Genomic DNA, 21,902 nt, shown 5'->3' with positions numbered 1-21,902 from the left:
CATGAAATCTCTAAATTGTGGTAATGGATGAGCTGAAATATGTTAGGGTAAGGGATGACATTCAGTTCAAATTCAATGTGTGAATAGAATGTGAAATATTACATAGCAGTGCTGGTTAATAACTATCTCTTGACCAAAACTTCCTCTATACTCTCCTGATCTGGCTTCCTTGGTTCCTTCCTCTGGGATCCCTGAACCTCCTCTATGAGCCACCTTACTAATCTAATAATGCCTAGAGTGAGAGGCATCCTCTAGAACTCTGTTTCAATGTTGTGGTTAGTATCTGTACTCATATTTTGAATATCAACCATGTGTAAGTACGGTGTGACACCTCTATCCAAAGCTGGTAGGTTGTAAAACACAGTGAATTATTGCTATGGTAAAATATAAAAATTAATCAACCAATATAACTAAATAAGACTAAATGTTACATTGTCTAAATTATGCCCACAAATGTTTGAACTCTAGGACATGAGGTAGACTTTTGCTAGAATGATAGATTTTGTTACATAACCCTTAAATTCTGGAATAAATTCCTATAAGGAAATGACAAGCTTAATTTGGAAGTCTCGCTCCATAAAACAAAATACCTGTGAAGTTACTAAGATTTATGGTGCTAACAGGGTGGGAGACTTTAACTTTGGTGATGCTTTTCAGTATTTTTCACATCTATAGAACAGCTCACAGTGGTTCATCTATAGCAACCTATCTTTTTATAGAAGCAGCACTGTGCAGACTCTCAGTGAATTGCTGAATGGTCTGCATGCCTAAAGCCTACAGCAAAGGCAAGAAGCCCTCAATAAAGCAATACGAATGATTGGACTTTTACCAAAGTATCAAAGCCAGGATAATCTGAAATGAAACACTGGCCAAGTAGATCTCAGCAGGTAAGTAAAAATGCTACTTACATGACCACCTCAGCCAAGCAAACATACAGAATTGACGGAGCCTCAAGAAAGCATAGATTCTGAAGATTGTTAGCTTATTCAATTAGCCTGAGGGTGCCAGTTGCATTATTCAATCTTAAATTATACTTGTACAGATTGTCAGAAAGAAAGGGTATCAAGAGAGGCTGGAACGACAGAGATCTTAATAGGCAGATTTAGTTGAGGAAATGATTTAATTGGGGATAAGAGAGTGTACGTATATCATACCTTAAAACTTCAAAGGACTGACGGATAATATGAACTGCCTACTCTATAATTGTTTTCCCTTCTCTTCATTGACATAACTTGATTATTACCTTAAAAGCTGGTGCATGCATCGTGGCTAGCACGGTGAAACCCCGTCTCTACTAAAAATACAAAAAAATTAGCCGGGCGTGGTGACGGGCGCCTGTAGTCCCAGCTACTGCGGAGACTGAGGCAGGAGAATGGCGTGAACCCGGCAGCGGAGCTTGCAGTGAGCCGAGATGGCGCCACTCTGCACTCCAGCCTGGGTGACAGAGTGAGGTTCCGTCTCAAAAAAGAAAAAAAAAGAAAAAAAAATGCTGGTGCATGGTGTGGCTCACGCCTGTAATCCCAGCACTTTGGGAGGCTGAGGAGGGCGGATCACGAAGTCAGGAGTTCAAAACCAGCCTGGCCAACATGGTGAAACCCGTCTCTACTAAAAATACAAAAATTAGCTGGGCGTGGTGGCACGTGCCTGTAACCCCAGCTACCGGGGAGGCTGAGGCAAGAAAATTGCTTAAACCGGGACATGGGAGGCAGAGGTTCCAGTGAGCTGAGATTGTGCCACTTCACTCCAGCCTGGACTACAGAGCGAGACTCTGTCTCAAGAAAACAAAACAAAACAAAACAAAAAAACAAAAACAAAAACAAAGAAGGAAAGCTGGTGCATAGAATAAAATGCAAAATGCTTCAGCTTGATTAGTCAGCATGGAAATTAAAGTAAAACATTTAGTATGATAACACCACACCACCAGAAACATGAACTTAAAAAAAAAAATCAAATGTAGAGGAAAGGGAACTTTCACACATTACTGACAGGAAAGTAACCCTGTACATAAAAGTGAGAAAGTATTTGGCAATATCAATTAAATGTGGGCCAATATATAACTTTGACCACTCACAGTTATATACCCTACAGAAATGAATATATATGTTCACTGAGAGAAAAGTGTCAGAATAGACACAAAAAGAAAACAATAATACTTGTCCAACAGTAAAATGGATAAGTTGTGTTAAATTCATGTGTGAAATGTAATAAAAGTGAGCAAACTACGATTACATGCAAAAACACTGATGAATATTATAAACAAAACACCTTATGAAAGAAGACAAACACAAAATATTCCATTAATAACCTAAGTCAAAAGGGCAATTACTTTCAGAGAAGATGGAGTGGTAATTACTGAGAAAGAACATAGAGCTGGGAGGTACTGGGTGCCATGGGTATCCTGATTTTTAACAAAAAGGGTGGGCATATGGATGTTCACTTTACCCAATTACTTCAAATTGTACACACATGACTTGTGTACTATTCTGTGTGTTTGTAATTGTTACATATTTATAAGTAAGATCTTGAGATCTATGTTATTATGCCAATGAAAGTTTTGAGGAACTGACAAATTATACCATTCCAATAAAAGATAGCCCAGTCTGTAACTGCGAACAGGCAAGGTCCTTACTAGGGATAAATACCTTCTGTCTAAGCAGTAAATAGAATAAGACATTAAAGAAGACTTTAAATTCTCGGGACTTTTAATTTTGAAAGGTGAGATAATTGATTTAGGACTTAAACTCTTTGAGTTTTAATATACTGAGACTTTGATTGCAAAGAAATTAAATCTATGGACCATAATGTCTCATTGGGAATTTGATAGTGGAAGAGAGCTTAAATTTAAATTTGGATTATTTCTATGTTGATGGAATTTATTACTGACATATCTTTATGCATTTATCATTTGATTTTTAATATTTTATTCTACATCATTTCAAAAATACTGATAAACTATTGTAAAACTTAGAGGAACATTATTTGGAAACAAAAATGGAATAAAGAGTGACTTTTCAGCTGTGACTATATTGTTAATCATAGAGTTGATCTTACTCATTTCAGAAATTGCAGCAAACACATAATATTGTAATTCCTTTTCAAAAAGGATTTACCAAGAGTGATAGTGGAGCAGAACGGGCCATTATAGACTACTCATCTTCTCCAGTACCTTCTCATCATACTATACCAACATGGACTTGTAGCGTAACCAAATGGGTTAAACCCAATGGGGTATGAGAAAAATAAAACAAAACAAAACTTCAGTAATTTCAATGTCAGTGCTTTTTTCCACTCTTGGTGTTTCTTTTCATGAGGTGGAAGTTTCATTAGTATAAGCCTCTGTTTTTTCCTTCAACTCCTCACTCACACCTAACCTGAGAGGAATGACTTAATTTCACTGATGAGTTTAGAAATATGAACTGCAGGTGAGGTAACTGTTTTATACTCTTTTCTTTCACTCTTCAGAGCCAAGTGCACATAAGTATGCATTTTTATGTACTCATCTGTGTAGAGCAAACACCCTAAATTATGGGTCTCTGTGCAAGATGAAAATGGTGGGAAAATGTGTTGTAAAGCTACTAAAGTACAAAGTTTTTTATTTGTCCTATGAGCTCTTTCTCCACTTGTCTTGGTGTTTTTTTTTCTTTGTTGTGTAATGTTCTAAGTAAAGAAAAAGTAAAATTTTAAATTATTAACAGAAATGTTACCATTCATCTTTATATTGTGCAATGTTCTTTTTTAATAGAAAAATGCACAGTCAGTATCCTGTGGCTCATATTTCTACATGCATTTCATTCTTACTAAAACAGTAGAAATGATACACAGAACTAATTAAAAACTTTTATTTCACGTCTTAATGCATACATTCTACAAACACTCTCAACCTTCAGTTTCTGAAGAGTAGGAACTAGTGAACAAAATTATGTTCACTTCTTATATGTTATCAATTTCAGTGTAAATTGTTGGCTAATTCAAGGAAATAACATGAATAAGAAAAGCTATAACAGGGTTCTTCAGTTGTTCATATTTTCTAGAACACCACTGCCTCCTTTCTGTATTAAAAGCAACTTACATTTTAAATAAGAAATGTGGGTTCTGGGAACTGTCAGTTTCCCTCTTACTCAGACACAAAAGTAAGATGCTTATCTTATACTCTTTATGTCTTCCCGAACATCCATGCGTTGTGGGTTCACTGGAATTCTCTACTCAGGAACATCGTCAATGCTATATGCAAATAGAGAAGCCAGGAATGGGGGACAGGAACATTGTGCATCTCTCCTCTGTTCATACTCATGATTCTTTGGCCCATCAGGCTTTGTTACTAAGCACAAATTCAAAGAAAAAATTATTAAAAATTTCAAGATGGATACATGACAACATTAAACTAAGTGTGAGGCGCTGAGAGACTGCCTAGGTCACGTGCTTCTGAAGCCGTGTCTCCATGAGTGTTAAATTGACAAGGACATATACAGGAAGTCCTATCTTTGTCTAACAATACTGTGGTTGTGTAAACAGCTTGTGAAGCTAATTTGGTGCCAAGAGTCTACTTGGCACTAAATATTTGCTTGGCAGCAGATATTAACCATATTTATCAGTTTTTAAAATGGTATTTTGGTTCTCATCTGCCTTGATTTGGGGCTTATTGCTCAATTTCTAAGCCCTAAGACAGAGAAAAGAGGTATTTATTGGAGTTTATCTTAAACGTAAGTAATAATAATTACCATACAGAAGACACTGTAGCTAAAAATGCAGCTTAAAAAGAATACTGGGAGACCTACAATATTTTTCTCAGAATATTTTCAAAGATGCCATTGTTATGGTTTGGTATCATGGATTCTAATTTCTAAAATTCAGTTTATTTTTTTACAGGTAATCTTAATAATATGTGGTTAACAAAACAATTTTTCTTGGTCTCCAAAATATCATTTTCTCTAACAAATATCTACTCATTAAAATCTACCTTGGTATAAAGACAATTAGTACTTTCCTTGGCTACTTGCTGTTGTTAATACATCAAGGAACATAAGAAACAATGTCACACTTTTTTAAACATACGTTCTTTAAGTAGTTTAAGTTACAATAAAAGATATCATCATGATAGTCTGGAGTAAGTAAGAAGATTAAATAAGATGCAAATTTTAGTAAACAATGTGGCTATGGGGAAAAATCAGTAAAAAGGACTTACAAGTTGACTTCAAGTTATGAGAATTGCTAGATGAGTACACTATAATGCAACCAAACAAAAGATAATGTGAGAGAAAAAGAGACAAAGAGTTCAATGAAGCAGAATAGATAGCTGAGAAACAGACTTGCAAAAATAGCCAATGATCTTTGACAAAGGAGCAAATGCAATATAATGGAGAAAAGATTTTGTTTTCAAAAAATGGTGCTAGAACAACTGGATATCCACAGGCAAAAAAAAAAAAAAAATGAATCAAGACACAGACCTTATACTCTTCCAAAAATAACACAAAATGGATCATAAACCTAAATATAAAATGCAAAACTATAAAACTCTTAAAAGATAACATGAGAGAATATCTAGATGCCCTTGGCTAAGGTGATGACTTTCACCAAAAGCACCCATGAAAGAAATAATTGATGTCAGACTTCATTAAAATTAAAAACTTCTGCTCTATGAATGTCATTGTCAAGGAGGAGGAGAAGAAAAGTCAGACTGGGAGAAAATATATGCAAATAACATACTTGTTAAAGGATTTTTATCAAAATATACAAAGAACTCTTAAAACTGAAGAATAAGAACATGTCACGCCTGTGATCCCAGCACTTTGGGAGGCCAAGGCAAGAGGATTGATTAAGCCTAGGAGTTTGAGACCAGCCTGGGCCACATGGCAAAACCCTGTCTCTACCAAAAATACAAACACAATTAGCCACGCATGGTGGCATGCATCTGTAGTCCCAGCTACTCTGGAGGTTGAGATGGGAGAATGGTTTGAGCCTGGGAGGCAGAGGTTGCAGTAAGCCCAGATCACACCATTGCACTCCAGCCTAGGCAACAGACCCAGACCTTGTCTTAAAAAAAAAAAAAAAAAAAAAAAAAAACCTGAACAAACATGCCACCAAGGAAGATATACAGTAATAGACAGTTGACAAGCAAGCATATGAAATGGTGCTCGATGTCATATGTCATTAGAGAATTGAAAATCAAAACAAAGAGATACCACTATACACCTATTAAAATGGGCAAAATGCAAAACACTGACAGCGCCAAATGCTGGTGAGTATGTGCAGCAACAGGAACTCTCATTCATTGCTGGTGGGAATGCAAAATGATACAGACTGTGATGGTTAATACTCAATGTCAACTTGATTGGATTGAAGCATACAAAGTACTGATCCTGGGTGTGTCTGTGAGGGTGCTGCCAAAAGAGATTAACATTTGTCAGTGGGCTGGGGAAGACAGATCCACCCTTAATCTGGTGGGTGTAATCTAATCAGCTGTCAACAAATATAAAGCAGGTGGAAAAACATAAAACGGAGAGATGGGCCTAGGCACCCAGCCTACATCTTTCTCGAATGCTGGATGCTTCCTGCTGTTGAACACTGGACTCCAACTTCTTTAGTTTTGGGACTCAGCCTGGCTCTTATTGCTCCTCAGCTTGCAGACAGCCTATTGTGGGATCTTTTGATCTTGTAAATAAATACTTAATAAACTCCCCTATATATGTAATATATAAAATAAATTCCCCTATATATAATAATAATAAATATATAATATAAAATATAATAAACAATATACATTATGTATAATAATATATAATATGCATTATGTATAATGTATAATATATAATATTATGAATATATAATTATATATATATATATATATCCTATTTGTTTTGTTCCTCTAAGAGAACCCTAATACACAAACATTTTGGAAGACAGTTTGGCAGTTTCTTACAAAACTAAACATAATCTTAACGTATGATCCAGCAATCATGATCCTTGGTATTTACCCAAAGAAGTTGAAAACTTATATCTGCACAAAATCCTGCTCACAGCTGTTTATAGCAGTTTTATTCATAATTGGCTAAACTGGAAAACAGCCAAGATATCCTTCTATAGGTGAATGGATAAACAGACTCTACTATATCCAGACAGCAGGATAGTTTTCAGTGTGAAAAAGAAATGAGCTCCATGTAAGGACATGAATAAATCTTAAAGGCATTTTACTAAATGAATGCAGCAAATGTGAAACTCTACATGTTGTGTGAACACAAGTATATGACATTCTGGAAAAGCAAAACTATGGCCACAGTAAAAAGATTAGTGATTGCCAGGGGTAAAAGAGGAACAGGGATAAAGAGAACATAGAAGATTTTAGGTAGTAAAAATAATCTATATGTTACTATTATGGTGGATATATGTTATTATCCATAGAAAGTACAACACCAAAAGTGATCACTAATACAAACTATGGACATTGAGTGATATTGATGTGTCAATGCAGGTTTATAGATTGCAACAAATTTATAACTCCTCTGGTGGTGGATATGAAAAGTGGGACCAACTGTGTATGTGTGATGGTAGGGGGTATATGAGAACTGTGTATTTTTTTAATTAATTTTGCTATGAACTTCAAACTGCTGTAAAATGCATTTATATATAGGAAGACATTGAATTTATAAAACAGAGCTAGAAGATTTTTGCTTTATTGTATTTTTTAAAAGTATTAAAATAATATGTTTCTTTAGAGAAAAAACAAAATAAAACAAATCATTTTTGAATTCATACTTTTAAATTTAAAACTCGAGGTGTTCCCACAACATTGGCATTTTGAGCCCTGTACTCACAATATGTTCTTACTCTGTCCACACATATTAGGCATTCTTCTGCCCTCTGTCTTTTCCTAATTATTATCCCTAGCTTTAATACTTTTAACCTCTTGTTTGTCCTTCTTTTCCTTAAATTTCACCTTCATAGGTATCTGCTATAAATTTGTCTCAATAGTAAAGCCAACCATGATCTCTTCCTTATCCAAACTCTTTTTTGTATTGATTGAATACAACAATCATTTGATACTGATGCAGGACTTTTTTCTGCTCCTTAGCTCAGCTAGGTCCAAGTTCTTGTCTCACAACAAGGAAGAATTAGGTGTGTGGATACCATACCGGAGAGTGAGTGGAGTAGAATTTATTAACCAAAAGGAAAGTTCTCAGCAAAGAGAGAACACAGGGGGTGGGTCCCCTACCTGAAAGCAGAAAAAATTCTCTGATATGGCTGACCCTGGGGCTTTTATGGGCTCAGAATAAGGAGTGTGTGCTGATTGGTTTGTAAGTATGAAAAAAAAAGGTGAAAGCAAAGACACTACTCAAAGGTGGGCACAATAGTGTAGAAAACCAATTAGGAAAGGGTAGATATATGTAAAATACATGACGGATGTGGATCAATCAGAGGAAAGCACACCAAACAGAAAGACAGGTTCTTAACCTGGTCCAAGTATTTAACTTGTAGCTTGGCTTTCAGGCTTTAAACTGTTTCTGGTTTGCAGGTGGGGTTTCACTGGGGACCTGCCCCTATCTGCCTAGCCATTTGGCTGCCTCCTGCTGCTTCAATACTTACCACATATCTATTTTCATTCTTAGTGAGCTTTCATCTTTTATGTTAATTATGAAGCCATGAACCTTTTGTAGTTTTTACCTATGGGCATTACTTGTGCTTGGCACATTTGCTTACAAAATATTGATGTTTGAAATATGAATTGTGATTGACAAGATTCTTTACAAGGTCTTTGAAGATCCGCTGGGTTTTTGGTGATTTGCCTTAGTAGTGAAATTAATTGTAAGCATACACTTTTTAAAAACTACAGTTGAGAAAACACTGCACGTAAAAATTTAAATATGAACCAATGCAAGAGGCAGCATCATTTAATATAAAAACAACTAAATTTAATTTGCCATATTCATGGTCCTTTGGACTTAAATTCTCTCCAGGGAATTTCACCAAGCATGACTTGTCTGAGTGATATTTTAAATGAGGTGCATGCAGCCAAGCATCCTTTCTATTCATACTGTGACAAAAAAAAAAAAAAACAATATGGAAATAAAACTCATTTCAGTACCATGATGAGCTAACTGAAAATACTAACCTCTGGCCCTTTACCCTCTCCAGTCATGCAGAGAGTTTGCCATTTAACTAAAGAAATTGACAGTGGAAACAATGCGGTTGTACTGTCCATCTTTGATAGCTGCTCAATCAAATCACATCTTATGAAGACAAAACATATTTTAAACTTTCATTTGGTACAAAGTTGCTGAGTGCTGACAAATGCTAGATTTATCAGTCATAATTGGTTCTGGATCATTAGCAATACCATGAAGAAAGCTTCATAATTACCACATTGAAAGATCAGTTCATTTGCTGTGGTGTGCATTCATATTTGTCTGACAAAGAAACACCCAAATATTGTGCTGTAAATGCTTGAGATTAATATTCAAAACTTCTAGAGTGTGTATATATATATACACACACACATATGCATATATACGTATATAACACACACACACACACATATTCCATTCACTAGATTAAAAAACTATTCTACAAAATAATCTTTTTAAAATTAATTCTGTGACATTTATTTTTTGTTGTTGAGTACATGGGAAAAGAGATGCTTTTCAACCATACCTGTTCTATGATTGTTCTTAGATGGTTGTAAGTAAAATCATAAACGTTTTATAAATATTTTCATTCAAATAATGTATCTGTATATGACTGTATTGCACCAAAATATAGTAAAGAAGTAACAATGAAGGAATACTGCAAACGTTTTCTTCATTCTCTGGAGCCATGTGGAAGAATAAAGTACCAGTGGTGAAATTACAGTTGTCATTTTCGGTAGCTGGTCAAAATTTTCCATCCCAGCTTCATGTTTAAGAACATGAAGTTTGCCACCAGACATGATGAAGCTGAAGTTCCAGTCTGTCACTGACTAGCTGGGTTGTTTAGAGAGGTCGCTTCTCTCTAACCATGTTTCATGAACTATATGAGGTGATAGAAACTAGTCGAAATCACAGGTTGTTCTGAGCATTAAGTGAGATAATACATATTATCTTTAGCATACGTCTGAATCATATGAAGTATACAAAAATGTATGTTAATTTTATATATCATTTTATGAATTTGAGATGTATCTCTGTGCTTTGAGATTTTCTGTAAAATAATCCTATTGTCAGAGTATGATCAGTCTTTGTGGGCTCTGACTTCCAAGTGACTGATTTTCTGAACACTTCTAGATGAGCAAGATCAGATCGACCTTAAAAAAAAAAAAATCTTCTGGCTCGGTGTAGTGGCTCACGCCTGTAATCCCAGCACTTTGGGAGGCTGAGACAGGTGGATCAGCTGAGGTCAGAAGTTCAAGACCAGCCTGGCCAACATGGTGAAACCCCGTCTCTACTAAAAATACAAAAACTTAGCTGGGCGTGGTGGTGGACATGTGTAATCCCAGCTACTTGGGAGCCTGAGGCAGGAGAATGGCTTAAACTCCAGGTGGAGGTTGCAGTGAGCTGAGACCACGCCTTTGCACTCCAGCCTGGGCAACAAGAACGAAACTCTGTCTCAAAAAAAGAAAAAAATCTTCTTAGGGATAACCACACTGCTTTCTAACTTCTTTTTTTTACCTATCATAACAAGGGAAAGAAATTGGAATTCCCACTTTAGAGATTCCTTTATATAATCCAAATAAAAATGTTTGAATTTTGGCAAAAACAAATATATTAGAAATAGTTTCAAATAGAAACTGTGCTGGATGTCAGGCTGCAGAACCTCTCCTGGCTGTTTCCCCTAATTATATATTGGAAAGGCCGTTACTACCCAGTAGTATATATATGTTGACAACTAAACGTTAAACATTCTTATGGAGAATATAAACAATGCATACATTTAAAAAGTGTTCTTCATTTACCTTTGCATGAGCACTTAAAATACTTATTTCTATTTCAAGACGACATTTAAAGATTATTCTAACAGCAGCAAATATATAGTTCTGCAATTACAAAATAACTCAAATAGAATCAATAATTAAATTATTCTTATGTTTGCAATTGTGATTCTTCAATAAACACTGCTACTGTGCAGCTCTCTTGTAAACTTTCTAGATTTGCTTCAAACACACACACACATATATATATACTTGCAACTGTGGGAGGCTTTACAAGTTATATTCCATGCACTTTTTTGACAGAGTTCTAAAAGAGCCAGCCAGTCCACAACACAGGCTGAAAAAAAGGTAAATTAACTGAGGCAAATAGGACTCTTATATAACATCCAAAACAAGATTCTTCAGCAAACTGGGGTTCAGGGTTGGTCTGCTATCTTTTTTAGAATGAATTGCATCTTAACAGTTTAAGAAGATGGACACTTTAGCACCATCAATTGCATTTAGGTGATGTGTTTCTTTTGTGTTAACTTGATTCCCCTGAATGACCTAGCTAGTAAATTAGTCACTAGTAATTTGGTCACCAGGCAAGATGAGCCTGCAAGAAAGGAAGTCAGTATTCAAAACACCATGTTATAATCTGAACACACTCAAATAGTTTATTTTCAACATTAACATATAACTTCAATAATAAGATGTCTAACTACAGCAAGCTCCTTTAACAAGATCAAGACGGCATCTCTTCTTCTAAGGCTTATGTTTTTCCCAGAATTCCTGACACATGGAATAGCTCATACTAACAGTCACTGCTCCTACAACAAAGCCTTGAGCTGCCACACACATGTGGATCAAATGAAGGTGTATTTTAGTATTCCCCCTGCTTTTCAGCTTGTATAACCCATATACAACAATTGCTATGAAATCAGCCATTCCAATGGGGACAAATGGTGCCTCATTAGCCTTTCTAACGTTTGGGTCCCTGATCTTCATCATATGAAGAAGGGAAAACATCTGTGTCTGCTGATATGTAATTGCTTAAAGAATCTCCCTAAAGTGAGAAAACAACAATATTAACTCTTTTAATTCATGAACACTCCATGTCTTTCCTTTTATCTGTGTCTGCTTTAATTTCCTCCGTTAGTGTTTTATAGTTTTCAGTGTAAGTGTCCTTCACCTCTTTGGATAAGTTTATTCCTAAGCATTTTTATTGTTGTTAACATTGCAAATGTTTTTTGAATTTCGTTTCTGAAAGGTTTGTTGTCAGTGTTCATAAATTTCACTAAATTTTATGTGTTGATTTTAATCATGTAAGTTTACAGAATTTGATTATTATTTCTAACAGTTTTCTTGTTGTTGTTGAGTTTCTAGGATTCTCTACATATATGATCATGTTATCTCCAAAGAGAGAGAATTTTACTTCTCTTTTCCAATTTGAATGTCTTTTTTTTTTTTTTTTTTCCTTATCTAACTCCCCTGGCTAGGACTTTCAGTACTATGTTGAATGGGGAGGCATCTTTGCCTTGTACCAGATCTTAGAGAATAAGTTTTCAGCCTTTCCTCTTTTATTATGACTTTAGCTGTAGGCTTTTCATACATAACCTTAATTATGTGAAGATAAATGCTTTCTATAAATATTTTGTGAAAATTGTGTTAATGTTTCTTGTTTTTAAAGAGGCATAGGTCTGAGAGGAATTTGTATGGATGTAAAAACACTTTTATTAAGAAGATTTTTTCAGAAACTAAAATGGAATTAGTTTCTTTAATATGCATACACTTTAATAAAATATACAAATTATATATTATTCATAATACATATTATTATATTAGTATTAAGGAATATCTATCTAAACATCTAGTCCCCATTCTTCTATCCATCTATAAGTGTGAGGCAGTATTATCTTGCACTTAACTTTAATAAGTTAAACGAGGCCAGGCATGGTGGCTCATGCCTGTAATCCTAGCACTTTGGGAGATTGAGGCGGGCAGATCACGAGGTCAGGAGTTCAAGATCAGCCTGGCGAAGATGGTGAAACCCCATCTCTACTATAAATACAAAAATTAGCTGGGCTTGGTGGCAGGCACCTGTAATCCCAGCTACTCAGGAGGCTGAGGCAGGAGAATCGCTTGAACCCAGGAGGCAAGTTCACCCCATGGCACTCCAGCCTGGGTGACAGAGCGAAACTCTGTCTCGAAAAAAAAAAAAAACAAACAAAAAAAAAACAAAAAGAAATTAGACTCTCTAGAGTCAAAACCCACAAATAACTTCCCATATCACCCAGAGTGAAATCCAAAATGTGCCCCACATGATTTGCCTTCCTCCTACCTCGCTGTCTTCACCTTCTTTTATTTTTAGTGCCTTTACTATTTGTGCTCTTTCACCCTGACCAATTTGCTGGTTCTTGAATTCAATCACAGAGATCTTGCCAATGGGCCTTTGCAGTTGTTATTTTTGTCTGGAATGCTTTTCTCCAGTATAACTGCAAGGCTCATTTTCTCACCTTCTTTAGGCTCTAAAATCTCATTCTCACTGAAGCCTTTTTTTATAATCTTATTTCAGATTGCAGTCTCCACCTCAGCATTCCCTATTCTCCTTTGTCTAAGCAGTGATCACCACCAGGGATGCTGTATATTTTATGTCTAATATTTTATAATGTTCACTTGTTATCTGTCTTCTTCCAGTAGAATGCACATTTTAGAAAGGCCACGATTTTGTCTGTTTTTTTTCACTACTCTGTCTCCTGATGTAAATTAGTTATTCAAACAGTTCTTCTTGAATTGATGAATAAGTGAATATAAACACAAGGCTGAGTGATAGGCAGGATTTAATTGTTAATTGTCTTAATAGTTCTGTCATATAGCATAACTAAGAAGAGCATATGAGTCATGAGCTTTATTTTTAATAATTTTTAATTATTTGGTCAATATTAGTCATATAAAATTGAGATAAGTCAATCGATTACAGCTTTTAGATAGTATGCCAATTGATTTATGGAGTTAATTACACATAATGATGATAATTTAAGATTTTGTAGATCAGATTTCAATTTTTGTTTCTATTATATTTCCATTTGCTTTTTAAATGTTATTAGATAAGAAATATGGGAGAGCTGGGTTGGTGGACAGGTACTTAGCTATCACTAGAAAGCCACAAGCAATTGAAGTACAATAAATATCTAATCTTTCTCCCTTGGTTCAATGTGTGTGTGTGTGTGTGTGTGTGTGTGTGTGTGAACTTGAATGGGTGAATAGCTTATGTTTCCTTTAAAAACACATTTAATCATTAAGACTGAGAAAAGCTTAATCATAACTAAAGAGAAAAACTTCACCCTAGGTTGTAAAAATAGTAAAAATACATGAAATTTCCAAAGGACTTAATGAGAACAGTTCTTTGGATTCAAATTAATAAAAAAATTAATTAAATAATTATCAAAAGTAGGTATGCAATGGTATTGTAATATAATTTCTAAAAGTTTAATTTTAAAACTTTTCTGAAATTTAACTTTTTAATATTTAAAATATCAGTAAGGAAAGTGACTGCTTCCTATCATAGATTTTAGTTCAATGACTGATGAAGGTCTTCCAGAGTTTGTGTCTAAATGAAAGGAGCCAGCCTATAAGCTGGATATGTCATGATACAGAAAATTTTATTTATTTCAAATTTATAATATTTATAATGTATTTCATCTTTTTAAAAATTGATTCATCTGAATGTGGTCATTTTTAAAGAAAATAAAAGTCCCTTTTTAGTATCTATTATTCAGAATTTCAGAGCCATTCTAGCTATTACTTTAGTTTACAGACTTCTTTCCTAATAGCTTAGACATTTTCTGTACTAGGACTTAATAAGAGCATTGGATGTCCCCAGTGACCTGATAGAAACTTGACTAGAACTTGACTTAGGTTACTTCTAGCGTGCAGGAACTCTGACCCCTGAGTTTTCTTTCTGTCTCCCTAGATAGCTTTGGCTCATTTCTGGTATCACTCATGAGAGATCTGACAGCTCATCCTTCCATAACAGTCTACGTTGAGTTCATCACCTGACAGTTGCCTCACTGTTATGTTTGATTTCCAAACTCAAATTACTTCTGGACTTCTGGTTTGTTGACCTTCTGCACTTATTTGCAATAAGCAACTTCTTGTCAGTACACTTCTACAACTCAAGCCCATATCATTGCTGGTCGTAGCTACCAACCTAAACTGAAAAGTCAGAACAAAAAACACAGAAAACCAGAATGAACAAACTGTCACTTGAGGGATGACTGTCCAGCTGTCCATCAAATGACACTCTAGGATAAAGCCAGTGTGTATGTCTGAGATCACAAGGAGGGAAGTTGTGAAATGGACATCGTTTTTATTTCCAGGTGCACAGTGATATCAGGTATCTCAGATAACAGAATTTCCAACTTCTGATATCTCTTACCTATTGAATTCTTTTTTTCACATTTTTATCAAGCTTTTTTTACACACTGTTGACAATATAGTTGTAATTTGGTTGTTAGACATATTATTTTTTAAAAGTGAGGTGTGTACTGTAATCATCATATTCTGACCTTCGTTGACTTGATAAATATTTGCTATATGAGTCACTTTTGTGGTTCATTGACTAAATTAATCTGGATTTACATTACCTGAAATTTGTTACTTTCAAAAATCACATCTGTTCAAAGTTGCCAGATGAATCATCTTCATAGAAATAACTGATCAACTCATATAAACAGCCACATTTTCAAATATTCATAAGCCACAACAAATCTCATTGTTCATGTGAACTGTCAAGTATTTTATTTAGTCTGATTCCTCACTGAAATCATGTATCAAAATAGATTGTAAGTATTTTCAAGATTCATCCTTGAAAATATCATATTTTAAAATGATTAAGTTTCCTGAAGCTCTATGGAAAAATTTGAGTCTAATTCAGAGAATTTTAGGATATCCATATAAGTACATAGAGTACATTTGATAAATGACCATGTTCACAAGGAAAGATATACCTCCCATAAAGCTTTAATAACAGAAATCAAGTGTAGCATTTTTGTGTAGTTTTATTTAAAATATGGCATATGAATCATTTATATTATAAATATAGCTTGCAGAAAAAGCTATGGTATACTTAACACTAGTAATCAATGTGGTTGAATTAGATTTTAATAGTCTCTGCACATGCAGTTAGACATGAAACATGCAAGTTTAAATTAATGAGTTCTGAAAAAATTTGTCTCATATATGCTTCTTTTCTTTAGATATTACTGTATTTCAGAAAGATGAGTATTGTATTTCACTCAGTAGTGAGGTGAATTCAGTAAACTTAATGAATAATAAATGAACTGCTTTCATTTAGAAGTCTGATTTTAAATGTTTAGAAAATTAAATAAATATTTTAATATTATATTTTATTTGTTCATTCTGTGCCCAAATGAATACCTTTGCTGTGTACCATAAAAAGCATTATAAGGCAGAATTCTCTGTCCATAAGGCAGACATTATTTAACTAGGATAGGAGCATAAACAATGGAGATGGAGGAGAAGCTGGATTAGTGGCTGGGAAATCTGGAAGTATTATTGGTAATGTCCTGGATAAAAATTGTGAAGATCTGTCTCATTTTGAGGAAATGGTCACTTTCTAAAACTTGGTAATTGTTTTAAATCTATATTGCAAAATATAGATTTATAAGATGTAAGATGTTGTAAGATGGAACATTCCAACCACCAGATAGAAAGTTATGTAGATAGGGCATCCTTGCCCATTATTACAGAAAATCATATATTGAATGTGTAACAATTGCTCACCATCAAACTAATTGTGAAAATACTAATTTTTAAAATTGATCTTTCAGAAAGAAACAGTCATGTTAGATGTCTTTCGTTAACAGGGCTTAAACATTTGTAATGATTTTGTGGCATTTTTTCTTAGTAATACATTAATGTTGCATTTGTTTTCAGAAAGTACAAAGCATTTATTTTTTATTAAAAAATTTAAATAGACAATTTTATTATCATGATACTGCAAACAAAAAGGCAACATTTTACTGAGATGACTGAATAATATATCACATTAGATATGAAAATGTTATGACATAAGTAAATTAAATAGGACACAATGAGCTGTAATTTATACTCACTTCGATTTAAAATTCTCATGGTTCCCAGAAAGCAAGCTGAGTGATCCATAATTGCATCTTAAATTAGACTTTTTGCAGTGTTTAACCTCTCTAGCACTGCTTGTTTCATGAATATATAATTTTTATATTATCAAAAGTGTTTTCTTTCAGAAATGTTAGACTAGTTATTATTTCTCTGTTTTATAGAAGTGTTTAAAAACAATTTGTGAATGCACTTAGAAAAAGGCTAATAGATATTTTCTTCAAGTTGTATCCAAATGAGCAGAGCTTACTATAGAAGTAGATGCTTTAGCTACAGGGTAGGGAACCTGTGGTTTAAATCTAAAGGATTATAATGTGGCACATTTATTTGAAGGCGTCTTCTTTGATCCTCTAACACAGAAAGAAAATGTGAGAATTAAAGAGCAAAGAACAAGAGCTGAACTGTGAATTTAATGACTCCCCATGTTTGCATCCAAAAAGCTATGAAAAGCATTGATTGGAAGTTAACTTGAGACCACATTTGCTTCTTAGAAAAATAAAAGTTTTAATGTTAAGTTGTAGACCATTGACGTGCGAATAAATTATAAAGAGATAAAAGGATAGTGATATGCTTCATTGCTATGATTATAAATAATCAAGGTTTTGCTTTAAGAAGAGGGTATCAAGTTCTGCAGTGTTAGTGTTTTTATGAATTTTTTTTTTGCTTTCTTACTTTCAATGAGTCTCATCATATTAAGTAGAACTTTTGCTATAGATGAAAAATGAAGCTAGTGTTGATACAGATGGAGGTAAAAATTACCTCCTCAAATATCCTCTTTCCAGCAGTCATGATATCCAGTTTTCTCACAATTCTGTAGATGGTTGAAAATTAAATTTTTATAAATACCAATTGTAAACTGCATAAGAACAAAAGGAACTAATGCAATGGTTTAAAATTATATATATATGATAAGACATTTTTGAAGTGTGTTCACATGGTTTAAAATTAAATTTAAAAAGGGGAAAAATAGGCAAAAGCAGTGGTATTTAAGGGGGAAAGAGATATAGAAATCAATGAGGAACAGCCAAACATGAGGTGTGGGAGGAGCTACATAAGTTGGATCTAACTTTCCAAATAAGCAATGTCTTCCTTTTCATGGTATTGAATGCAAATAAAGCATTGAATCAGGAGCTATCAGTATTTTCCAGTTACATCTAGAAATTCGTATCTGTGAAGCTCTATTTTTCAAAAACCATTGAACCCTTGTGGATCAGAAAATGTTGGTTTGTGTCTTTAAACAATTGGATATACAGTTAGCTAAATTATGAATGCAAATGAAAAGTTCTTAGGGAAATTAAAAGTGCTACCCCAGTGAACACAAGAATTGTAAGAAAATAAAATGGCCTTATTGCTGATACAGAGAAAAGTTTGAGTTGTCCGGATAGATCAAACCAGCCACAATATTTCCTTAAGCCAAAGCCTCATCCAGAGAAACACCTTATCTCTCTGCAATTCTATGAAAGCTGAAAGAGGTGAGCTGCAGAAGAAAAGTTTGAAGCTAGCAGAGGTTAGTTCATGAAGTTTAAGGAAGGAGCCATCTTCATAACATAAAAGTGCAAGGTGAAGCAACAGTGCTGATATAGAAGGTACAGCGAATTACTTAGATCTAGGTAAGATGATTGATGAAAGTGGCTACACTAAACGAAAAATTTTCAAGGTAGACCAATAGCCTTGTATTGAAAGAAGATGCCGTATAGGACTTTCACAAGTATATATACAAAAGGTAGCATGCTGTAGATACTATTTTACACATTTCTTTTTTCTATTTAACCGTATATCCTGAGAATCCCTCCATATCATTTCCTAGATATCATTGGCATCATTTTTCATCTTTGTTATTAATGTATAGTGGTAGGTATCCCAATCAAAAAATTTAGCTATATAATTCTGCAATTTTTTGAGGTTACCACTGGTTTGTATTAGTTGATCTTCTTTTTAAAATTTTTATTTTTAGCTTTTTGGGCAGGGGCCATGCTAATCTTCTCTGCATCCTTCCAATTTTAGTATATGTGCTACAGAGGCAAGCACCTTGATCTTTTTGAAACAAATCTTCTATTAATGCTGTGGAAACAAAAAGTATAGCTCAGTACACTTTGATTGTTATCAGAAACTCAATGTTATGTTCATATTTGAGAGCTGGACCTATCAATTTATGAGATGTGTGCTAAACCGGACTCATTATTAATGCCTTTCTACGGCTTTCTCTTTAAACTTTTAATTTTTTTTATCTGCTAGAGTTCTACTTAATCCATATTGTGTTTTCATCATAATCACTATGGTTCACACTCTAAAAAAATATAAGATCTTCTTTGACTAAGTTAATATTTTTGTTCTAACTTTAACATTATCTAGCATTTATTATTTAAGCATACCTTTGCTTTGCAATTATTGGACACATTTTTTTCTCCATATTATTACCTTAAACTTTCAAAGCAGATTTGTTCTACATTTATTTTCTGTAAATAGCTTACACGTAGATATTAATTTTTGACCTGATGTAATGGTTTTCTCAGTGTAGTATTATCAAAATAATCTACTTGGTCTTAGTTCTGTTGTTCTATGCTTTTCATTTGCTATTGTTCCTTTTGCTGCAATTGTTTTTCTCTAAGTTTCCCACAAGCATACGTTGTTTTTATATTACTGTATTTGTTGCAAATGTATAGAGTTTCATACTATTTTAAAAATATATTAACTTAAAATCAAGTTTAAAAATGTCCATATTTCTTAAATAACCCAGTTAAGGAAATAAAGTATATACTGACACATACCAAGGTAGATTAACAAAATTCAATTTTATTATTTCTGTGTACTGATTTTCTAAGAATTGTCTACATTATGTCAACATATCACAATTAAGGAACATTATGCTAGTATTGCTATTACTATTACTATTTTATAGCTTTTGTTTTAGTTATATATATATTTGAATTATTTCATAACTATTTTTATAATTATCTACATGTGATTTTACATGAACTGATTTCATAATTTGTTCAAAAAATGTATTCTATGATATCATATTCTAAAGTTCTTATTGTGATCCAGCTCTTACATTGTAATGTAAATGTAAAACTTTTACATTGCATTAAATGTAAATGTCTTTACAATGTAAAACTGCCTTTTGCATTGGGCATATGCCTGCAGCCACTCCCGTAGACACATATTTAATATTTTGTTTGTTTGGTTTCTTCCCATATTAGTTAGTTTTCTTGCATAGAAATGCTTGGTTACCAACCCAATCCTTCAAGAATCGTAGTGATTTACCATTTTATCTTCCAAAGTTCAATATTATCAATAAAAATTTGGAGGCCTCCATGGTTTTTCATTCTGTGTAGAAGGACTTTTTATTTTTCTGCCTTTTTTTCTTTACTTCTCCTGGAAATTCAAAATGTTAACCACACTATACCTCTTCCTTATATTGCCTGATCCATACCAAACCTTTGAAAGTCACAGACTGTTTCAAGACAGTTTTGTCATATTTTAAATGTGATTATTGCTTCTGTTACTGCTTCTGATTCACATGATATAGGCCATTTCTCATAATGTCTACTTGAAGATGTATGACTTTACACATTATTTTTGATCTGTTTTGTTCTTTATCATTATACTATCATCAGAGCAAATTTAAATGTGTTGTCCCACATTTATCATCTGATACTTTACATAATTGATTCTGAACCTTAATATTTCTAATAAAATTCTAATATTTGTATTTCTTTAAAATTTTCATGGATATCAATAAGCTCTTTTTATACTACTCTCTTACTTTTAGAATCCAAATTTACACAAAATTTTAAAGTATACATAGATGCTTGCTAAAATTTATATACCACATTCCTTTGATCTTTGTTTCAAAAGTGCGTTGTACTTCGTACCTTGAGTTCTATATTCTTCTTTGTTTATTATGTTGCTAAATTTTCATATCCCTTTTTTTCTCCTTTCATGTATGTATTTGTTTAATAACCAGTGACAGGTTTAGTATTGGCATTTGCAATAATCTAGGCAGATCCTTCTTCTTTAGTCCTTCTTTCCCAATATGAAATAGGCTATTAAGATCCTCTGCTCACACATTACACAGAAGAGTTGATTGAAGAAAGTACATGTTATTATTTCAGAGGTTTGGGAACCTAACTGTTAATAGGAGTTTCTAAGATCTAATGGAAACCCCAGCATGAAAAATACTTTCAATGGTTATTTGTCTGTGCCTGAATAATCCTTGACTCATTCTCTATTTTTCTGTATTGGGATTTCTGTTTCTTTTGTTACATATCAGATGTGTCAGTGACTGGGTTCAAGGTCTTTCTAGATATCTTCAACACAGTTAATAAAAATATTGAAAGAGTCACTTTTTTATTGAGTCTGGAATTGGTACATGTAGTCTAAAAATTGTAGCCTGATCTGTCCCTTCTGAACTCAGATATCAGATTGGGACTGAAGTCTTGCAGATAATTAAAAGGCACTGTGCCTTTCTAAAGTACCTAACAGTTCTAAGAACACAACAATCAGTCAATAATTGGGGTAAATTGAATAATTTATTGTGCTACAAGCACAATAAATTTGCAAATAAAGCAGTAAGCAATCTCTGTAATTTGCCTTCTGTTTAATTTCAGCTTCTATAGACATAACATTTCTTCCAACTCTTTACCTAGTTTCTAAGAATATTTGTTTACCCACAGTTTAAGCTCATGTTCACTTACTCCATTTTCATTAAAAATGGAGAAAATTTTATTACATTCTCATTATAGAATATATGTCTAATAGATCATCTTGATTTGGCATTTTAATGAAAAATGAGTTGGTAAGTTTTCTATTGTTGTTTTCATGTAAACGGATATTGGCTGGTATTAAGTAGAGGAAATGCTTTTACTGA

At 33.6% G+C, this 21,902-nt stretch overlaps 1 long non-coding RNA gene, 1 other non-coding gene and 1 pseudogene across 4 annotated transcripts in view; all 3 read right to left on the bottom strand.

The window, feature by feature from the left end:
- The window catches only part of LOC129526273 (uncharacterized), a 68,563-nt gene that overhangs the window by 34,164 nt on the left and 12,497 nt on the right, over positions 1-21,902 (bottom strand). The gene's annotated exons all lie outside the window — the stretch shown is intronic.
- On the bottom strand, positions 11,639-17,821 carry LOC134757051 (HIG1 domain family member 1A, mitochondrial-like; annotated as a pseudogene).
- LOC115930525 (U6 spliceosomal RNA) lies at positions 18,951-19,060 on the bottom strand. Its single transcript, XR_004067154.3, has one exon. It is a non-coding gene; the product is annotated as a U6 spliceosomal RNA (small nuclear RNA).

The sequence above is a fragment of the Gorilla gorilla genome, chromosome 14, assembly GCF_029281585.2.
Source record: "Gorilla gorilla gorilla isolate KB3781 chromosome 14, NHGRI_mGorGor1-v2.1_pri, whole genome shotgun sequence".
Lineage (NCBI taxonomy): Eukaryota > Metazoa > Chordata > Mammalia > Primates > Hominidae > Gorilla > Gorilla gorilla.
This window is presented reverse-complemented; position numbering and strand designations above follow the sequence as displayed.